The 14,654-nt window shown below is 39.0% G+C and overlaps 1 long non-coding RNA gene across 1 annotated transcript; it reads right to left on the bottom strand.

Moving 5' to 3' along the window:
• Positions 1-276: 276 nt before the first annotated feature.
• Positions 277-3,109, bottom strand: LOC121974794. Its single transcript, XR_006110091.1, has 4 exons — positions 3,005-3,109; positions 2,073-2,125; positions 1,323-1,566; positions 277-528 (listed from the first exon to the last, which is right to left on the bottom strand). It is a non-coding gene; the product is annotated as an uncharacterized LOC121974794 (long non-coding RNA).
• Positions 3,110-14,654: the final 11,545 nt, after the last annotated feature.

The following is a 14,654-nucleotide window of genomic DNA, read 5'->3' as shown; positions in this document are numbered from 1 at the left end:
CGACCGAACAAAGCTCAAGGTCGACCGAGTGAAGAGGCCGACTGAGCGAAGCTTAAGGCCGATCGACAAATATGGGACGAATTTAGATTCGTCGCAAATCTATGATGAATCCAGATTTGTCCCAAAATACGATAAATTTGCAACGAAAATATTTTTGTAGCAAAGTTTATCGTAAAACAAAAAAAAAAAAATTCAACATTTCCCCTCTTTTTATCTTATATCCTATTTATATTTGTACATATACAACATAAACAACATTCAAACATTCACCAAACATTCAACTTTTTACAATCATACACCATCCTTCACCAAATTTGCGAATCCAACAAATCAAATTCATACAACAGACATATCGTCAACTAAACATTTCAAATTCATACACAACTACAACATCCAAACAAGTTCAACTCAAACATACCAAACTTCAAGAACTCATAATAAATAACTATACAACAAATCTAACAAGTGAAAACAAAAGATACATATCGTCATGCCTCAGGGTGCTTCGTTCGTCTTTTTTTCGTTCATCTTTTCTTGCGTAAAAATATAAATAAACAATAAGTAATAGTTATAAAAAAGAAATCTATAATACATCAAAAAATTAGATGGCAAAACTTAGATGATTGTCATAATATATCAAAAGATTAGATGGCAAAAGATATCATTCATCATTAAATTGCATGAAACATATAAATAAATGAAATGAAACTTGTAACTAAATGTAACAAAAAAAAATGTATACCTCATGTAATCAAAAATAAATATATGAAATGTTCCATGACATAATAAAAATATCAAAACATATATAGATAAATTTGCATGGATTAGTAGTAAGCAAGTAAAAAATATGTAAAAAATGACACAACATAAAGTACATGTATCAAATGTTCCATCATGACAGAATAAAAGTATCGAAACCTATATAGCTAAATTTGCATTGAGTAGTAAGGAAGTCAAAAACATGTAAAACATGGCATAATACAAAGTACATGTACCAAATGTTCCATAACATAATAAAAGTATCGAAACCTACGCTAAAATTGGATTTAGTAGTAAGGAAGTCAAAAATATGTAAAACATGACATAACACAAAGTACATGTATCAAATGTTCCATGACATGATAAAAGTATCGAAACATGGCATAACACAAAGTATCAAGGTAAAATAAAAATATAGAAATAACTATAATACGACATGCAAAAAATTATAACATAAAACTTAATAGGTAAAGGCTTCCTCCAATATGGTTTTATTGGAGAACTAAAAAAAAATAATAGTATTTAAAAAATATATAAAAAGAAACTCAAAAAAAAGTTCATACTTATGTAATTTAAGAAGAAGCACCACCACCGCCATCATCATCATCATCATCATCATCATCATCACTATCATCGCTGTCATCGGGAGGACAATGTTGCAAAATCAAATCTTGTTGTCGGCGCATTTCTCTTATTTCTTGATCTCTTTTAGATAAAATGCCCTTCAACTAACTAGCCTCTTCAGTGAAGTTATGGATTTCGGTGGCTTGCGATGAAGAAGAAGGCGTACGACCAACTCTATAAATTCTGCTCAAAGAACGGTTGACCATGAGATGTCCAATTATAGTAATTTGGGATAAAACCAAATCTCCAAAGATGTTCTTCAACTTTATGACAAAGTAAAAATTTACCATTGTAATACTTTCTACACGAACACCTTATCTTATTGTCATCCATATACTCAACTTGACTAGATGTAAAATTCAAAAATTACCTTAAGCAAGCGATAAACTCATCAATTAAACTCTGACGGTTAGGCAAATTCTTGTTATGCATCCAACTTCTTTCATTCTGTATTTTGTCTATTTCCAATAAATTACATTAATAAAAAGGTTTCGACAATACACTAATGGTCAATATATAATTAGTATAGATACAGATGAAATTAAAATATAATAAAGAAGATAGTAAAATGAGATTGTACCACAATATGCAAATTGGTTTCAATATTACAATAATGATATCATTCATAAAATATATAATTCTTACACTAACACTATCATTATTAAAATAACAATGCGAGATACATATACCTAACAAAGCAAATCAAAGATGAGCGTTTCTCCAAGTCACGTCAAATACAAACCTGCATAAATACAGAAGTTTGAGTAGTGTAACTTTCTCTATTCAATCATATATAGGTGTTATGGTTTACCCTATATACTCTAGCAATAACTGAAAAAAAAAAATTAAAGTGTCTCAAACATGCAATAAAATCTGATGGCTTAGTGTGGATCTCAACATCAAGAAGAAATTGTAATATTCAAATAGAAATGGCAATTTGAACGGTTCGTGATACATGTGAAGTTGCATTATCTATTTAGAGAAAGAAGTTTACAACATAAATAAATAAAAAACTCTCTTTCATAGATACATATGTTCATAATTCCAACAAGTAAGCTAAGTAAATATTTTAAAAATGAAAGAGATTACTATTAAAGATGCATGGATATATGCTTCACACTCAAATCAAGCTTCTCTTTCACAGTTAGGGGCCAGCATTGGCCGTTGGGGCCGAAATTGGTTGCCAGGAGCTGGAATTGGCCGCTGGGGGCCGGAAGTGGGTCGTGCAGGCCTCCGTCGGCCTCGCAGCCCGCCACCGCCTCCCCTGGCCGCCGGTGCCTTGGCATGACCAGCAGAAGCCACCCTAGACCGGCAACGGCCAAGGGCGGCCGCGACCGGCCGGCAGCGGCCTAGGGCGTCCGCGACCGGCCCGCAGCGGCATACGGCGGTCGCGACCGGTTGACAGAGGCTTAGGGTGGTCGCGATCGGCCGGCAACGACCTAGAGCGGTCGAGGGGGGCTGCCACCGGCCGATAGTGGCCTAGGCGGGCCGCGACCGGCCGGCAGCAGACGAACTCGGCGGGCCAACTACCGGATCTGGCCAGATCTGGGAGGTGCGCCGGAGAGGAGAGAAGTGGGAGGTGCACGAGAGAGGAGAGAAGAAATAGGGAAGAGAAACCTACCAGACGGAAGAGCTGCGCTGCCGCCAGGTTGTGAAGAGGAGAAGATGGCCGAGAATAGGGATCGAGCTCGGGCTATATTTAGGGAATTTTGAATTTTAAAAATCGTTCAGATTTCGACAAATTTATAAATTCGTCCCAGAATTTTTTTTTTTTTTAAATCAAACTAAATATGTCTAAAGACGAAGATGGACCTACAAAGCTCATATTGACATGAATACAAGTTTCTATAAATTCATATTAATCTCTTGATCATATTAATGTCCTCAAATATTTTTTTTCATCCAATATTTTGAGGTTCATAAATTTTTGAAAACGAAATCTTTAAGTGTTGCTGAAAAAAATTATGAACCACAATATATAGGTAAAAAAAATGTTTGAAGCCATCAATGTGATCAGGAGTTTGATATGAATGCATAGGAATTTATTTCGTGTTATTCTGATATCTCTAGGTCCATCTTCCACATTTTAGACATATTATTCTTATTTTTTAAAAAATCAAGAATCTGGGACAAATTTGGAAATTCGTTGCAAGTCTAGGATGAATTTTCAAATTTATCCCAAACTTGCGATGAATTTCCAAATTCATCCTAGATTCTTGATTTTTTAAAAAATAAGAATAAATACGTCTAAAATACGGAAGAAGAACTTAGAGATGTTAGAATAATACGAAACAAGTTCCTATGTGTTCATATCAAACTCCTGATCATATTAATAGCATCAAATATTAAATTTAATTTTTCTTAATTAATTTAATTAGATCGAGTTAATCAATCTTAAGACTTAGTAAACAGAGTTAGGGTTTATAAAAGATTAAAGTCATTTCATCTTCAAAATTTTATAGACCTCAATATACTAGGTGAAAAAATGTTTAAAGCCATCAATGTGATCTAGAAATCGATACAAATGCATAGGAATTTGTTTCATATCATTTTAAGGTCTCTAGGTCTATCTTTCATATTTTAGACATATTTATTCTTAATTTAAAAAAAATCAGGAATCTGGGCTAATTTGTCCCAGATTCCTAATTTTTAAAAAAATAAGAATAAATACATCTAAAATATGCAAGATGGACTTAGAGATCTCAAAATGACACGAAACAAGTTCCTATACGTTCGTATCAAACTCCTGATCACATTGATGGCCTCAAATATCAAATATAATTTTTTTTATTAATTGATTTAATTAGATCGACTTAATCAATCTTAAAACTTAGTAAAAAAGAGTTAGGGTTTGAAAAAGATTAAAGTCATTTCATTTTCAAAAATTTATGGACCTCAATATATTAGGTGAAAAAATATTTGAAGTCATTAATGTTATCAGTGTTGGTGCAACCTTAGGTCAATGTTGACCTGGTTGACCCGACTCGAGTTGACCTGACTCGAGTTGTATTTTGATGTTTGACGAGAATAGAAGAGTTGTATCTTGATGTTTGACAAGAATACAAACTTGGGAGATTGTGGGTGCAACCTTCGGTCAAGGTTGACCTGGTTGACCCGACTTGAGTTGACCTGATACGGGAAAAGTCAAAGTATGGAGACTTGGCACGGAAAAGTCCAAGTATGGAGACTTGGCACGGAAAAGTCCAAGCAGGGAGCTTGGCACGGGAAAAGTCTAAGTATGGAGACTTGGCACGGAAAAGTCCAAGTAGGGAGCTTGGCACGGGAAAAGTCCAAGTATGGAGACTTGGCACGGAAAAGTCCAAGCAGGGAGCTTGGCACGGGAAAATACCAAGTATGGAGACTTGGCATGGAAAAGTCCAAGCAGGGAGCTTGGCACGGGAGAAGTCCAAGTATGGAAGCTTGGCATGGAAAGTCGGAGAGGGCTCGGTAGCTCGTTCTCCGGACTAGGTTAGAGAGGGCTCGGTAGCTCGTTCTCTGGACTGGATGGAGTCGGAGAGGGCTCGGTAGCTCATTCTCCGAACTAGGTCAGAGAGGGCTTGGGAGCTCGTTCTCTGGACCGGACGAAGTCGGAGAGGGCTCGGTGGCTCGTTCTCCGGACCAGTCGGAGAGGGCGGTAGCTCGTTCTCTGGATCGGATGGAGTCGGAGAGGGCTCGGTAGCTCATTCTCGAACCAGCGAGAGGGCTTGGGAGCTCGTTCTCCGGACTAAGTCCGAGAGGGCTCGGTGGCTCGTTCTCCGGACTAGGCCGAGAGGGCTCGGTAGCTCGCTCTCTAGACCGGAAGGCTTTAGGGTTTAGGGCCGAAGTTTATAGGCATTGGATCGTCCGTGACCGATCCAGTGATACTCTGATTGTCTGGATCGGTCTGGTGACCGATCAGTAACCAAACAGAATGTTTCTGTGAGTTATCTGATCGGTCTGTAGACCGATCAGGAAGCGATGTTATCTGAGGAAGCGAAGGGATTCAGAGAAGGGGGGATCGGTCTGTGGATCGATCCACCTATATCCTGATCGGTCCACAGACCGATCAGGGCTCTGCCTGATCGGTCCACAGACCGATCAGAGCCCTAAACCAACTCTCTGTGAGAGTTGGGATCGGTCTGGGGACCGATCAGGGATTTCCTGGACCAATCAGGCCATAGCCTGATCGGTCCAGGCCTAGCCGTTGAGTCACAACGGCTAGATTTCTGTGTCTTCTTTCTTCGCAGGTTCAGGTTATAAAAGAGGTTGGAGGGCCTCTACAGTAACGTTGCTTCTTCTTCCTCACTCTTGCGATCTGAGCTTTGCTGAGCTCCCTATTCCTGAAGCTTCGTGTGAGCTTCCCTCAACTGGGTGATCAGCTGCTGTTGACATCGTGAAGTTGCTGCTTCATCGAACTCCAGTCGACGAGAAGGCAAGCAAAGTGTTTTTACATTTATATTGTTCTTGTTTTCTTTCTCTATTGGTTGTACTCCATTCTTGCTGTTGCAAGAGAGATTGTGGCGAGGTTTCTCCACCCAGAAGGAGTTCATATTAGCCGGTTATCCGGGGTCTCATTCACCGACGGATTGATAGGCTTCGTCCACCTTACGGACATGCCGAGGAGTAGGAGTATCATCTCCGAACCTCGTTACATCATCGTGTTTGAGGTTTGATCTTCTCCACTTTCGTTTCTACATTGTATTTCCGCTGCGTTAACCTAAATTGTAGGAAGAAACGATAATTTGAGGTCGGCTATTCACACCCCCCTCTCTAGCCGCCATCCGAAGGTCCTAACAATCAGGAGTTCGATATGAACGCATAGAAACTCGTTTTGTGTTATTCTGATGTCTCTAGCTACATCTTTCATATTTTACATGTATTTATTCTTATTTTTTTAAAAATTAGGAATCTAGGATAAATTTGGAAATTCATCCTAAAATTTTAATTTCTAAAAAGGAAAAAAATAAATGCATCTAAAATAAGGAAGATAGACCTAGAGACCTCAGAATGACATGAAATAAGTTCTTATGCATTCGTATCGAACTCCTGATCACATTGATGACCTTAAATATCAAATATATTTTTTTTAAAATTAATTTAATTAGATCGACTTAATAAATCTTAAGACTTAGTAAAAAAGAATTAGAGTTTGAAAAAGATTAAAGTCATTTCATTTTAAAAAATTTATGTACCTCAATATATTAGTTGAAAAAAATTGTTTGAAGCCATCAATGCGATCAGGAGTTCGATATGAATGTATAGGAACTTGTTTCGTGTCATTTTGATGTCTCTAGGTTTATGTTCCGTATTTTAGACACATTTATTTTTATTTTTTAAAAAATCAAGAATCTGGGATGAATTTAGAATTCGTCGCAAATCTGTGATGAATTTCCAAATTCATCCCAGATTTGTGACAAATTTCCAAATTTGTCCCAAAAATTTAATTTCTAAAAGGGAAAAAATAAATACGTCTAAAATGCGGAAGATGGACTTAAAGACCTCAGAATGACACGAACCAAGTTCGTATGCGTTCGTATCGAACTCTTGAATACATTGATAGCCTCAAATATCAAATATATTTTTTCTTAATTAATTTAATTAGATCAACTTAATCAATCTTAAGACTTAGTAAAAAAGAGTTCGGGTTTGAAAAAGATTATAGTCATTTCATTTTCAGAAATTTATGGACCTCAATATATTAAGTGAAAAAAAATCTTTTAAGTCATCAATGTGATCAGGAGTTCGATACGAATGCATAGGAACTCATTTCGTGTTATTTTGATGTCTCTAGATCCATCTTCCATATTTTAGACGCATTTATTCTTATTTTTTAAAAAATCAGGAATCTGGGACGAATATGGAAATTCATTGCAAATCTGGCATGAATTTAGAAATTTGTCACAAATCTGGGACAAATTTGGAAATTCGTTACAAATCTAGGATGAATTTCCGTTTTGATTTTTTAAAAAATAAGAATAAATGCGTCTAAAATGCGGAAGATGGACCTAGCGACCTCAGAATGACACGAAACAAGTTCCCATGCATTCGTATCGAACTCTTGCTCACATTGATGGTCTCAAATATCAAATATAATTTTTTCTTAATTAATTTAATTAGATCGACTTAATCAATCTTAAGACTTAGTAAAAAAGAGTTAGGGTTTGAAAAAGATTAAAGTCATTTCGTCTTCAAAAATTTATGGACCTCAACATATTAGGTACAAAAAATATTTGAAGCCATCAATGTGATCAGGAGTTCGATACGAACATATAGGAACTTATTTTGTGTCATTCTGAGATCTCTAAGTCCATATTCTGTAATTTTGATGCATTTATTCTTATTTTTTAAAAAATTAGGAATCTGGGATGAACTTTCAAATTTGCCCAAAAAATTTAATTTCTAAAAAGGAAAAATAAATACGTCTAAAATGTAGAAGATTGACTTAGAGACATCAGAATGACACGAAACAAGTTCCTATACATTCGTATCAAACTCCTGATCACATTGATGGTCTCAAATATCAAATATAATTTTTTTTTATTTAATTTAAGTAGATCGACTTAATCAATCCTAAGACAGTAAAAAAAAAGTTAGAGTTTAAAAAAGATTAAAGTCATTTCGTCCTAGGGATGGCAACGGGGCGGGGCGGGGCCGGGTTCGCCATTCCCATCCCCGCCCCGTTTCCATTTTTTCGGGTTCGGGGATTCCCCGAACCCGAACCCACGGGTTCGGGGATTCCCCATCCCCGCCCCATTTCTAAATTAATTTATATTATTATTATTATTATTTAATAATAATTATTAATGATAATATTAATATTAATATCAATATTAATAATATTATTATTAATAATATTTTCAAAAATTTTAATATTAACATTAACACTATTAATAATATTTTCAAAAATTTTAATATTAATATTAACACTATTATTAATATTTTTTTAAAAAATCATATTATTATTTATTATTAATAATAATAATAATATTCGGGGCGGGTTCGGGGATGGGGATAGTATTCCCATACCCGCCCCAAACCCGCCCCATCCCCGAAAAATCGGGGATCCCCATCCCCATTTCGGGTTTTCACGCGGGGCCCCAAACCCGCGGGGAAAATTGCCATCCCTATTTCGTCCTTAATATATTAGATGAAAAAAATGTTTGAAGCTATCAACATGATTAGAAGATCGATACGAATGCATAAAAAATTGTTTCGTGTTATTACGAGGTCTCTAGGTCCATCTTCCATATTTTAGATGCATTTATTCTTAGTTTTTAAAAAAAATCAAGAATTTGGGATGAATTTTGAAAATTCGCAGTAAATCTGGGACGAACGGAAATTCGTCCCAGATTTGTGACAAAACTGAATTCATCTCAAATCTAGGACGATCTTGTATTTGTCGCCAATTTGGAACGAACCTGGATTTGTCATCGATTGGCAACGAATCCAAAGATTTGTCTCAAACTTTACTGTATCATTGCAATGAAAATATTTTTTGTTGCAGATTTTGTAAAATTTTTAACAAATTTCATATTTCGACCCAAATTAACAATGATGTTTGCGACAAAAATTTATTTGTTGCTATTTCTTAATGATTTTATTTTGTTGCTAGTTTCGTTGCTAATTAGCAACGATTTTGATTTTCGTTGCTAAATTCGTGCGCAAAATTGCGATGAAAATAATTTGTTACAAAATTTCGTTAGTAAAATCTGTTTTTTTTAGCTTAGGTATCTTCCGCGAGTCATTCAACCACTTGTTTTTATAGCTGCCCGAACCTGGAACAATTGGAATGGAAATACTATATATCGTGACCATCTGAAGAAGCTTGATGCTGCACATTGAATTCTTACCTCTCCAGTATTACTCAATCACATTGGCTCCCTTTCTAAGGCCTTCCATTATGTTTGTTTCATCGCTGGCAACCAGAGAAGTTACAGCTTATTAGCCTGGTATTGATGGGCCGACGTGCTGTTGTGTGAGAAAACAATAATTGATAGGCGACCAAAAAGCCCGAGGTTTTGGATCACGAAGCTCATGGCATGCTTTAGACCCAACTTGGTGCCTCCACTAACATCAAGGCTCAACCTACAATGAGGGGCCTTTATAAGGATCAGGAGTACAACAAAATCTTTTAGGTAAGTTGATTGTGACACAAGCCGAGAATTCGGGATAAGTTGTGAACTCCACCACATTAGAACAACCTTGTTGGTGAAACCTACTCAGTTATGAACCTCTAAAGTACGGAAGGGAATGCTTTTGCTGCCTAGTTGTAGAATGCATGCTTTTGTCAAGCATGGTGTGCGACAGGGATCCGACCTTCTTGCCGAGACCTATTGACTGTGTTTAACGAGGCTCATCCATAAGGATGCCCAAATGATAAGGGGCTTTGGTAGGAAATCTCTTTTCATTATTGTCTTGCAATATGGCCACACATAGTTGCCATGATTCGCATTTAATGTGATGCAATGAAAGTGGGAAAACATTTTTGTTTCTTCCTGCAATGGAAGTTTTCTACAATTGATGTCACAAGTTATGAATATAGAGAAAAACATAAGACATTGAGTAGCTTAGCCAAGAACTTCTTTGGAAATTAGATGGTGAACAAGCTCATCAAAGATGATTGATCAAACCGCTCACCAAAACCAACAAAAAAAAATGTCAATGTTGATATAACTAGGTGAAGGCTCTAAGGATATTTCAGTGTGTATTTTATAGATATTCCAGAGTGTGTATGATATATAAAACTTAATATTTTAAAGATGATTTTATTTATAACATGATTAATATAATACAATGCTACATGGCTTATGACTTGTCATCCCTATTATTTAGTATAAAATATATTTTGTTTGAGAAAAACAAATACTTAAGAACTCCATGACCAATCATGTGTAGAACTCTTCATTGAAATTGATGGAGTCCTATCCACATTGCAGACATAGTAGTAGGTTTCGATTTATCATCAATGAATCAAAAGGTGATTTTGCTCACTCTGAGGGCCCATCAAGATGGCAGCACCTATTGCTAATGTCGTTTACAAGATAGTTTTCTTGGTTTCTTCCTGATTTAAAGTAATTTCTGTTGGAGTAATTTCAGGATTCATACCAACGTGCTAAGTTTCTTTGAATCTTTTATTTGAAATTTGTTTAGCTCGTTGAAGGAATCACACGTGCATGCTTGATAAAAAAGAGTGCACTCGAAAATATTTCACAACTAGTTGTTCAAGAAATCTATGGACACTTAAACAGACTTATATGCTATTTTTAGTCAAACCAATGTATGGCTTATAAATTATATAAATATTATTAAAAATTTATAAATTAAAAAAAAATGTATATGTTGCGGTGATAAAGGTGACCCATTGAATGTGGGTCAAAGGAGGAAGATAACAATTTACGTGGAGGTCAAAGTTAAGGAGGTCAACGTCAGAAGATTGACGGGCCCACCAAAGGGTGGCCGAACAGAGCCCTACATCAGGGGCTGACTGGCATATGTTGTCCGACCGGCAAAGAGGTGGGCCCAGCGAAGCACCCGTGCTCCAAGATCACCAAAAGTTTGTCACGAAGCAAAGGAGCTTGAAGATGACCGAAACGTTATTCCGGTCAGGTAAGAACGTACTATCGAAATTCGTCGCCGTATGAAAGAGCAGTCAAGTCCTTTCAAGTATACTTTTGGAAGATGATGCCACCGATATGAGGCATGGTCAATAGGCCGATTGTACGATGGACAAATCGGAGGATGTGCCCACTATCAATTGGAGAATGTATCAATGACCACGTGTCCAGAACCAATTGAGGAACATATTTGTAACCAATGGAACGTATCCATGCCTCGAAAAGTGCGCACGTCGCTCACCAGGTACGCACGATTCACTATTTTACGTTTATATAAAGAGGGTTTGTACACTAGCGCGGTACGCACGATTCACTATTTTACGCTTGTGCTACTATTGTTCCACCTTCTTCTTCGTGGCATTGACTGACTTGAGCGTCGGGGGGTCAATGCCGGAGACCCCTTCCCTAGTTCGGCATTGACGTTTCTTGTGCTTATAGATCAAAGCGTGGTCTACATCTAGTCAACATAGTAGACACATCCCCAACTTTCCGTCTCCATGATTTTTGGACAGGATCATATTGACACCGTTTGTGGGAACGTAGCCTGAATCCGAAACGGGAAGATGGAGGATGCTAGACGACTCGCCACAGTTACTTTAACAAAGGAGGAGCTGGATACGCTAATACAAGCCCGAGTGGTAAAAATAGTAGAACAACAACAATAGGCGTTCGTCGATCTCCACTTACAGGAGCTTGCGGCCTCAGCAGCAAGTCATCCAGCCGGATATGGAGACCTAGCGGATCATGTATCCGTTCGAGGATAGAGTAAGAAGTCGGCCGGCACATACTGAGACGAGCCCCACGAGCCAATCCCCTTCCATTAAGCACTATTCGACACTCCAACAGAGGAGCAAGGCCGAGCGGATAAGGAACGAGGATCCTCCTCGGATGACGCGCTCATTCAAGACGCACGTAAAGGGAAAGTACCATGGAATGCTGATTCGTCCGAGCGAATCAATCAATAATTTTCTCAGGAAATCTTGGACGACCCTCTACCAAAGCACTACACCCATTAACGATCGCTGAGTATAACAGAATGGTTGGTGCAATCGACCTCCAAGGTTTTAATGTCAGACAAATATGTTTAAATATGGTTAAGTATGTTTAAGTATGAAGTTTGATCTAGGGAAGTCCTAGTTGTAGGCTAGGCAAGGGAAGTCCTAGTTGGAGGCTAGGCAAGGAGAGAAATCTCGGTATATCGTGGAAGCCAGGTGGATAGGTCTGGAGGACTTGATCCCTGGGTAGCCGAATACTGAGTCCTAGTTGTAGGCTAGGTAAGGGAAATCTCGGTATTTCGTGGAAGTCAGGTGGATAGGTCTGGAGGACTTGATCCCTGGGTAGCCGAATACTGAGTCTTGGTGAGTGAAGCCAAGTGAAGAAAATCCTAGGGGGTGGTAACCTTAGGTAACGAGAAGTCTTGGAGGAGTGAACTCCAAGCAAGGTTGATCGGATGGTTTCCGATCGACCGCGCGCGGTCGACCGGACTAGCGAATCTCAGTAAATCTAGGTTTAGGTTTACTATTATTTTCTGTATTACTATTATTGATGTTGGCTAATATGGTATTGCAGGAAAAGTCTTAATGGATCAGGCGATCAGGCGATCAGACACTGAGCAGACAAAAGACCAAACATGTCTGGAGGATCATGTTTGGCAGGTAAGTTGAGGTATGCAACTGGAAGAGCGACAGTGAGGTCGGGTTCCTAAAGGGAACAACCTAAGGTCGCTGATCCAACTAAAGAAACCGGGAAGACTTCCAAGTTGAGATCAAGACAGTCCTAATTGTCATACTCATGCATTATATATTACTGTGCTAACCTTTGTGTTGCAGGGATACTTTGCTTAATACTGTGTTGCAGGTTTGGCCAGATCAGTCGATCGAACCAGAGGATCCGTCGACCGAACCAAGTTGACTGAGCACAGATCAGTTATGTCAGCAACGATAAAAAGCAAAAGGAATTTAAGCTGATCGGTCGACCGAACCCATGGATCGGTCGACCGAACGATCAATATTAATGACCCAGTAAATGCAAAACACGGCAAATCTCGACGAACAGGGAATGAGCCTGTTCGGTCGACCGAACAAGGGGATCGGTCGACCGAACCCTTAAAGACCAATTAATGCCAAAGATTCAAGCCAGCATCAGACTCTAGCTGGAGGGGGTCGAAGCTGGTTCGGTCGACCGAAAAGAGGGATCGGTCGACCGAACCTACAGTACTCTTATAAATTGTGGCTCGAAGTCAGAGGTAAGGGATATAACTCTTCTGATCATCTCAAAAGTTCTTCTTCACATACAGATTGTGCTATACATCTTCAACAGCTCATCAAGTCACTCCGTCCGGAAGTACCGACCAAGCTACATTCTACGCATACTATTATCGGTATACTTATTTTATATTGCACTTAATTGTAAATAAGATAGTAGGCTTGTTACTATCTTATTCCATTGTACTTGTACGATCTACTTCTCTCCGAGGACTTCAGAGAAAAGAGTTTTAGTGCTTTGCCCATCGGTGCGGTCAAGGACCGCGGGCCTTCGAGTAGGAGTCGAGCTAGGCTCCGAACGAAGTAAATACATTGTCTCTTTTTCTTATTTCCGCTGCACGACTTTGGTTTCAAAATACGAAAAGAATAGTTTTAAAAAGCGCGATATTCACCCCCTCTATCGCTTCAAACGATCTATCAGGAATGACCGATCCGGACGACCACCTAGCCCAATTTGATAACACGACCACACTTTATCAGTACACAAATGGGGTGAAGTGTTAGGTCTTCCTCACTATACTTTCCGGGTCAGCGCAACACTGGTTCAGACGAATGTCGATCGGCTTGATTCATAGCTTTAAAGACTTTTGAGTGGCATTCTTATACCACTTCGCCAGCAGTCGCTGCTAACAGAAGATGAGCGCCAACCTATTTTCCTTGAAACAAGGGTCCAAGGAGGCACTGAGGGCCTGCATCAAGGGCTTCAACCAAGTGGCCATGAATATTCCATCGATTTCCTTAGAAATACTGGTGAACGCCTTCGCCTAGGGGCTCACCGAAGGAGAGTTCTTCCACTCACTCATTCTGAGACCGCCGAAGGACTTCGACCACTTGCTGAGGAGGGCCACAGAGTACATAAATGTGGAAGAGGCCCAAGCTGCAAGAAGAAAGGAGGTGTCAACCGAGCTCGTTGGAGCATCTGAATGATGACCACCTAGCAGTTATCAGCCACCTAAGGGGCCCTGAGTGAGAGGTACACAACAACATCAAGAGCCCAGAATGCAAGCCGTATAGCATGTGGCAGCCAGTCGCCTAAAGGCAGCGAAGGGAAAGGTATGAATGCCAATGTTTTGCTCGTTCCATCAGTCGACAATACACAACACATGTGATTGCTATGATTTGACGCCAATTGCGAGCCAACTGGATCCTCGAGGATATTATCGTCGGTCACCATCACCTGATTGAAATAAGAGCCGCCAATTAGTGGAGCGGTGAGATGACGATCGAGTGGCATCTGAGCGGCATCATCATCAGCCTCAAAGGAGAAACAACACAAGTCCCGCCCGAGCTTCTGCTGAGCGGACTAGAATCTCAGCTCCGGAGGAGGAGAACCGAAACAACACCGCTCGAGGAGATATTGGAATGATCGTAGGTGGGTTGACCGACGATGACTCAAACCAAGCGAGGAAGTCAC

Source organism: Zingiber officinale, chromosome 4B (assembly GCF_018446385.1).
Source record: "Zingiber officinale cultivar Zhangliang chromosome 4B, Zo_v1.1, whole genome shotgun sequence".
In the NCBI taxonomy this organism is placed as follows: Eukaryota; Viridiplantae; Streptophyta; class Magnoliopsida; order Zingiberales; family Zingiberaceae; genus Zingiber; species Zingiber officinale.
Note: the sequence above shows the minus strand (reverse complement) of the source record. Positions and strands in the feature narration are given on the sequence as shown.